The sequence below is a fragment of the Nicotiana tabacum genome, chromosome 16, assembly GCF_000715075.1.
Source record: "Nicotiana tabacum cultivar K326 chromosome 16, ASM71507v2, whole genome shotgun sequence".
In the NCBI taxonomy this organism is placed as follows: Eukaryota; Viridiplantae; Streptophyta; class Magnoliopsida; order Solanales; family Solanaceae; genus Nicotiana; species Nicotiana tabacum.
This window is the reverse complement of record NC_134095.1, coordinates 129741110-129749385: the sequence shown is the minus strand read 5'-3', so window position 1 is coordinate 129749385 and position 8276 is coordinate 129741110. Positions and strand designations below refer to the sequence as shown.

At 37.0% G+C, this 8276-nt stretch overlaps 1 long non-coding RNA gene across 1 annotated transcript; it reads right to left on the bottom strand.

The window, feature by feature from the left end:
• Nucleotides 1–418: 418 nt before the first annotated feature.
• On the bottom strand, nucleotides 419–3977 carry LOC107815278 (uncharacterized). The gene is made up of 2 exons (XR_001654717.2): nucleotides 3273–3977; nucleotides 419–673 (listed from the first exon to the last, which is right to left on the bottom strand). It is a non-coding gene; the product is annotated as an uncharacterized LOC107815278 (long non-coding RNA).
• Between the last annotated feature and the right edge of the window lie 4299 nt (nucleotides 3978–8276).

The window sequence follows — 8276 nt, the reverse complement described above, 5'->3', positions numbered from 1 at the left end:
GAAAGTAACAAAGAGGAGCAAAACAAAGCCAACATGTTAGCGTTAGAGCATTTATCAGATAGAAATATCACATTGCATGCAATGTCCCCTAGTCACAGTTAACGGTTCTAGAATGGCTTCGAGGGTCACAAGGTCATTTGGCATCATCCCAATTTCACTCTTCTTGCCCAATTTCCTTCTTCTTCTTCCTTTCTAACACCGCTTGGTTTTTCATTTCTTTTCCCCTCTTTTCTTTCTAGTTATCGATCTTTTCTTTCCTCTCACTTCTCACGTCCCACGACTTCATTCTCTTTTTTCTTTTTTATTTTCTTTTTTCTTCTTTTTTTTATTCTTCAAACTCTATGTAGGTTGCCTACGTATCATGTTCCTCATGAATCAGATTTTGCGTAGTTCTGGAAAAATAATGGACAAAATAAACTAAAACAAATCTTTTTGAATTTTTCATTTATAATTTTTTTTTCAAATACAAAACAGGAAATATTATAACAAAAGACTCGAAAATCTTAACTAGACTGACAGACTCAATACTACTGTACAAGACTAATAATTAAAAGACAACATAAAATAGACTAAAAATAAAAAGTTTCCTCAAGCAGCTCGTGCATGCAATGGTCTTGACTAGAATGATCCTGGGGTATTTGTCATGCTCAAACTCTAACAAATTGATCCATACCTGAATGAGAAAAATAATATCAAATAGAGTTAGTGACTCAAGACACATGTGACGCCACAACACCTTCTATTGGACACATGCAAGGCATGATTAAGGCTATTTTTGCAAAATGACCTACGTAACCAAAATGTGGCTATTAGTGCAAACGCAACAAAATGACCTCAAAGACATGGACATATCTCCCTAATGCTTATATGGATTCAAACCCTCATAATCATGGCAAAAAAATTTAATTTGCAGAAATGACCTATTTTGCAAAAACGACCGATATGGCCAGAAGTGGCTAAAGATGCAAACTCAAAAAGGATTGACCTTAAAGTAATATGGAACCTAGTTGCAAACTCAAGATCCTAAGACATGGGTAATTGAACCACTTTACGAAAATGACCCCATTTTGCAATAATGACCGATATGACCAAAAGTGGCTAGACATGCAAGATATGGCTAAGACTCCACAAAGCCAAGAACCTAAGACTTACTAGGAAGACCGGACCCTATGTGGGTTACCTACGTATCTCATCCCGAAAGACGAGAATCAAGTTCGCGTAGTTCGGAAAGATTGGATATGGGAGAAAGCTTTAAAAAATGACTAATTTGAAAAAACTATTTTTTTTTGTCTTTTTGAAAAATGATGGAAAATGTAAACTATTTTTGGGTTTACTTTTTCTCCTTTTTTGAATTTTTGGAAAATGATGGAAAATGTAAAATCTTTTTGGATTTGCTTTTTTTTTTTTGAATTTTAGGAATATAATGGAAAAGGGTAAAATCTTTTTGGATTTTCTTTTTTTTAAACAATTTTTGGAAAATAATGGAAAAGTTAAAATCTTTTTTTTTGGATTTTTCATTTTCATTTTTTTGTCTTTTTTTTTTGAAAAAGTAGTGAAAGAAAAATATAATTGGGCCCCACTTGCTTCATCTTTCACCCTTCTTTCCCAAGCGTCGGTCCGCCAAATAACCTTTTTACCCTCAAAGATGCAACATGTATCACATAGGGATGATTGAATGCCTTTTTGGGCCACGGGCCCATTTTGACAAAATTTGGATAGGCTTCCTACAAAGGGACATGGCACCTGGGACCGAGCCCTACTAGGTCAAAATGACATGATGCAAATAAGAATGACCTAAAGGTTGACCTAAGTTTGGGGTTTACTAACAAGGTAATTCGGGGCGGCACGTGGTCGATGGCGGCTGCTCTAGCTGTCCACCCACTCCACGCTCCTACGCCACCCCCCTAAAGACACGGGTGACTCACAAAAAGACCGTGTACGCTCAAATGTACTTCGGACGACATGTTGCAGAAAAATGACTCATGGTTATGCAAATGATGACAGTTTATAAAGCAGTAACACACTAAGAAAAGCGATAAACAAATAACCAACAAAACAAGAAAATAAGACAAACAAAGCAAATAAAGAAAACAAACACCTCAACCGAATATCCTAAAAGCCAACAAGATCAAGTACCAGCTTGAACCTGCAAATCCCCAGCAGAGTCGCAAGAGCTGTCACACCCTTTTTTTACAAACTCACCTAACCCTCTTTAAAACAGAAAGATTTAGTAAAGCTTGAAAAGGGTTTTCCAATTAGAATGTGAAAAAAAATTGCATTCAAAAGGAAAATAACTCAGAGTCGCCACCTGACTTTGATATCGGTGTGCCAGGTCACCGTTTTTCTTTTTAAATGATTTTTCCTTTTAAAACGTTTTAGACTCTAAAACCAAGTCCGCACCAGAGATTCGGGTAAAGGGGTTCATTTGACTCGGGGAGAAGGTGTTAGGCACTCCCCAAGTCCCGTGAAAGCCACAGTTGCGTACATGATCAAGTTGGCCTTTAAGATATTCGAATTGAGGTGATAACACGTAAAAAGTAAATAAACAATCAAAAGAGGCTCGAGGTCGCCCCCACCTAAATGAAAGAAAATTAAAAGAAGAAAAATTAAAGTTCTTGATTATCCTACGCTACTTCTTCTATGATGTTCGCCATGACCTCCAATTACATTCACTTCGGGGCATACCCCTGAAATAAAATATCTACAAATCCCTCGGGGCATTCCCCAGATAAATTTAACTAAGGGAACGACCTCTCGCCTCGAAACTAACAAAATCCTAAGACTTGCCTACCCAAGTGTGGTCGGCCTAAAACATGCTCCTAACTATCGAAGCCATAAGACAACATAAGAATAAAAGTGACAAAATAATTAAAGTCCAATTTATTCACTTGTTTAATGTCACCTTCCCTTACGAACCCTTCAAACAACTGATTTCCGTTCTTGTAACATATTAAACCATAGGACGTGCTAGATCAAACGACACCACAAACACATATTAAGCAATTAAGAATAAAGAAATACCAGTGATTTTTCTCGAAAGGAAACCCACGAACTCGGAGTGAAACACCACGATCCATGAATTTATTATTTCCATGTCTTAATTAATAACATGACCCATCCAGAGCATATTTAAGCAGATATTACCAAACATTCAAAAAAAAAAAGGATATAGTAACTCACGCAATCAACAATCAATGCAATCGATAGATTTACGTAATAACAAGGGATTGTGATATTAAGCAAAATACAGTATAGGAAAATGAGAAACAAACCTCAAATGAATCGGAAAATTATTTATGAGGGAGCTTTGCATTCAAAAATATGACGGACCGTGGACGGAATCTCAATGGCGACCGATCTCGAACAAGAACAGGGAACTCGGACCAACAAAATTCAAACAAGTTCCATAACGAGCCGGAGATGGAAATCAAAATAAGACTATTGAAACCTTTTTATTTTTTCAATTTTCTAGTATAAAAAACGAATCAGTGATCAAAGAACACCATTTCTTTTCTATCCAAAATTTGTCTGAAATTCATCTTCACCCTCTGTTTTTTTTTGTGTTCTTGTATGAGTATGTGTGTTAATGGAAGATGAGGGAACTAGGAGGTCGCTGGTCCGTAGGATTTGCTACTGGCGGCAGTGGCAGTTGTTTTGGCTGAAGAAGATGGTGCGACTGCTGCTGTCCCTTTTTCGGTGAGTTTGGGTGGCGGAAATGGTGGAGTGATGGTCGTTTGAGTGAGGTGAAGAAGCAGGTCGCGGCTGAAGGTGGGGTTATTTGGGTGGTTGTTTGGCTGGTCGACAGAGGATTTTAGAGGGAGTTGGGGTGGCGATTATTACCGGAGATTGTTGCCGGATGTCCGGCGAGCTTGGTGGCGTGGCGGCGTAGCTGGTTTGGTTTCTATGGAGTGACGACTGATGGTTGTTCTCTTGTGTCTTAGGGTTTTGTTGTTGTGTGTATGTTAAGGTGAAGAATAAGGTGTCCTACTAGGTTATAGTTAGGTCTTTCTAGGGTTTTGTCTAGGTTTGGGCTTTTGGGTTAGTGGGCTAAGGGAAAATTCCGAAAATGGGCCTAAAATTGGACCTATCAAGACACAAAACTGGCCCAAAATTCATTCTTCTTTTCCGAGGGTAAAATAAAAGTATTACAGATAATAAAAATATAATTAACAATTGACTTTGATTGAGATGGAATTAAAACGAAATTAATTTTTTTTTTTTCAAAGATATACTAAAAAATAGAATAATTAGATTAAAATCATCGTAAAATTAAAATAATATTACTACCAAATCACTAATATTCTTGAAAATGAAGTTAAGCTATTTTATTTGTATTTATGAAAGATAGATAAACTAAAAGTAACAAGATAAAATATCAATTACCTAAATAAAAGAAAATATTTTTGTAATTTTCAATTTTTGTTCTTAAAATAAAGTAAAAGAATTAAAACTAGGTAAAATAGTGGTATTATTAGGCCTAAGCTAAATATCTAAAACCTAAAAAGTGTAAAATCTCGGGGAGGGTCAAAAATTACATGTCTACAGTAGGCGTCCGCAGGCCTTGGCGTCTCCTTCTATCTACTATTCCTGTTTCTTTCATGTATTTCCAGAGACAGTGTTGTATTTATTCTTTCAGACCCTTATTTGTAGTACTCCTAGATAGTCTGTGAAGTTGTGACACCAGTCTTGGGTAGATTTTTTATGGATTGGTATTAGTAGTATTATTAAATCTTTACAATGTAGTCTTCTTCTTATTCAATTCTGTTGTTATCTAATTATTGGTCTTAACCGTTATCGGATTAAAAATGAAAATAAGGTAGATAGTTCAGTTGGTTGTCTTGCCTAGCTTTCACTAGTAGGCGCCATCACGACTCCCGAGGGCGGAAAATTCAGGTTGTGACAAGTTGATATCAGAGCTCTAGGTTATATGGGTCTCACAGTTCACAAACAAGCTTAGTAGAGTCTGAGGGATCGGTACAGAGACATCTGTATTTATCCCCTAGAGGCTACAGAGTTAGGAAAAATTTCACTTCTATTCTTCTCTATCGTGCGATTTGTTTCTCTCAATGCTAAATTGAAACCTCTACTCTTGTCCTTTTGCGAATGGCGAGGTCACGTACCGCTTCTTCAGCCGAGCAGCAACACAAGCCGGTGATAGATTAGCTATGTCTTCGGAGGCTTTGTGGAGGTTGGATAAGTTTCACCAAGCCTTTCACTACCACTTTCAGTGATGCATCTTCTGAGGATCCCCAGAATTATTTAGGCAGCTGTCACGAGGTTCCCAGGAACATGGAGACAGTAGAGACTAATGGGGTCGACTTTGTTACTTTTCGCTCGTCAGGATCCGCCAAGACTTGTTGGAGAGATTATTGTTTGGCTAGACTAGTTAGGTCATTAGTTTTGACTTGGGATCAGTTTTCTCAGCTATTTTGGAGAAGTTTCATCCTGTCCCTTAGAGAGAGATCTACCCGAGGCAGTTTGTGCGTCTCCTGCAGAGTTCTATGACTATTACTCAGTATGAGACCAGGTTTAATGATTTGTTCCATCATGCTCTTCTTATACTTCCCACTGAGAGAGAGAGTGAGGAGGTTCATTGAGGGGCTCGTTCAACCCGCTCAGTCAGCTAGAGGTGGAGTAGAGGTATTAGAGGTGGAGGTAGAGGTGCTAGAGGTGGAGGTAGAGGTATTAGAGGTGGAGCTACAGGTACTGTTCTAGTTTGTAGCAGGGATGCTTCAGTTTTATTTGATCCGGGATCTACGTACTCCATTATAGTTACTACTCTACTTACACTACCAATTAGGGGTGGAGGAAAAGTGGGTAGATGGCGCCTAAGAGGTGGAGACCCAACCCATTGATATATTTGCTATGGTATAGTTGAGGCCGCTACACCAGATAGTGTCGTTACAAGTACAATCTTGAGTTATTATAAAGTAACTATTTCCTTAACTTGATTCGATTATGGGTATCGAGGCAAGTCCTCCTAATATGCTCTACTCATGAGTGAGATTCGTAATCCAAAATTTACTTATATGAATACTCATGTTGGGAAATTATATGGAGAATCATTATGTGTTAGTCACTAAAAATAGTTGTGATATGGGTTTTGATGTGATTTCAGGAAAATTGATTTAAATTGCGAATTTTATTCCCTATCGGTGTGAGGGTTCTTTATATGTTGTGATTTTGTTTAACAGAAATTATTTAGAAGAAGAAAGAAAGGAAATAAAAAATTTCAGTTGGCACAATGTGCATATTACTTGTGTACGGAGTTGAGGACGAGATCCTCGTACTTTTACATGATGTGGAATATTTAAACCGGGCTACAAACTACGGTGGATGTTATATAAGGATGAGGTCCTTGTTGTGAATATATATATGTGTGTGTATATATATATATATGTGTGTGTGTGTGTGTGTGTGTGTGTGTGTGTGTTTACATGTTCCCTTTGTGAAATTTAAATTTGTACTATAGTATATATATGTATGTGTGTGTGTGTGTGTGTGTGTGTGTGTGTTTACATGTTCCCTTTGTGAAATTTAAATTTATACTATAGTACTTATATGGAGTCATGCCTATTAGACTTATTTGGAAATTCATGTATGAATACTTTGTGCATAATTTGCCAGATATATATTGTAATTATTGAGTTTTAGACTACGAGGTAAGTGCCCGGGGATGTAAATTGTTACTCGTTAATTCGGGTAAGTAATTATGAGATCTTCATGCCTCGTTTTTTTTGTAAACTGGAGGTTTGAAACGAGATTTTATTAACATGAGATTAATTGGGGATGTTGTAATCTATTATGAACAACTATTAAGACCAGAGATGCGGTTATGGTCATACATATGATGTGTTTCATGTCAAGATATCATTGTGATAATACTATGCTTGTAATGCAGAGATTAGTGTTATTGATATATACATTCTGGTGCCTTGTTGGGTTGTGAATGTATTGTTAGGAGTTGTTTTGGTGTTACTCTGACAGGTGGATAGTCACAATTATAGGGGAGACTCTGCCGAAATTTTTGAAAGTTTTGGGAGTTAAAAATATTTGGGGCGTTGAGATGTGCGAAGAAAGAGATAAGTTACATTGTGTATGTGAGGATGAACGACCCTAAGTGAGGGAAAATATAACATCTCGTGGAAAATTTTGAAGTATTTAAGCGCTATTAAAAGTTGATGTGTGTTGACATGAGACTAATACCGTGTGTTGATGTGAAGAATTGGACCATTTTGAAAACGTTTGGAGAGTAAGAAATTTGGCCTTAAAGTTACAAATATGGATAAAGGAAATAATCTCAATTGATCTGGTGTTGTCGAGCTTGTGTCGAATGCGGTAACATGAGATCAACCAAGAGTATATGTGTAAAAGTAAAATCATCAATTTGGCAACCTCGGAATAATTCTTACTACGTTCGAGGACGAACATTTGTTTTAGAGGTGGAGAATGTGATGACCCAAAATGTCGTCTTTAAATTAAATAATCATCTTGGTATTTTAAGACTTTGAAAAGCGCTATCAATAATTCCTCGACTTGCATGCGCAGTCCGTATAATTTTCCGGAAGGTTTTTGTATGGAAAATGGATTAAATTATGAATTAGAGCTTTAAAACTCAACTGAGTTGACTTCGATCAATATTTTGAGCAAACGAACCAGATCCAAGTTTTGACCATTCCGGTAGTTCCGTATCGTGATTTGGGACTTGCTCATATACCCGAAATTAAATTCGGAGGTCCCTAGATCAAATTATCGCCATTAATAGAATCTACAAATCTAAGGCTAAAGATTTCTTAAGTTTGACCGGAGATTTGACTTTTGAGCAAACAACTCCGGAATGGAATTTTGATGATTCCAATAGTTTCGTATGGTGATTTTGGACATAGGAGCATGTTCGGATTTGAATTTGGAAGTCCGTAGGACAATTCGACGCATTTTGGCGAAAGTTGGAAAATAAAAGATTTTTGGAAAAATTTGTCCGAGAGTTGACTTTTTGATATCTGGGCCGGAATCCGATTCTTAAAATTGGAACAACTCCATTATGTCATTTATGACTTGTGTGAAAAATTTGAAGTCATTCCGGATTGATTTGATATGTTTCGGCACAAACAAATATAAAAGTTGGAAGATTTGAAAACTCATAATTCAATTCGATGCGCGATTTGTAATTTTGGTGTTGTTTGACGTGGTTTGAAGCCTTGATTAAGTTTGTATTGTATTTTGGGACATGTTGGTATAATTGGTTAAGGTCCCAAGGGCCTCGGGTGGATTTCGGA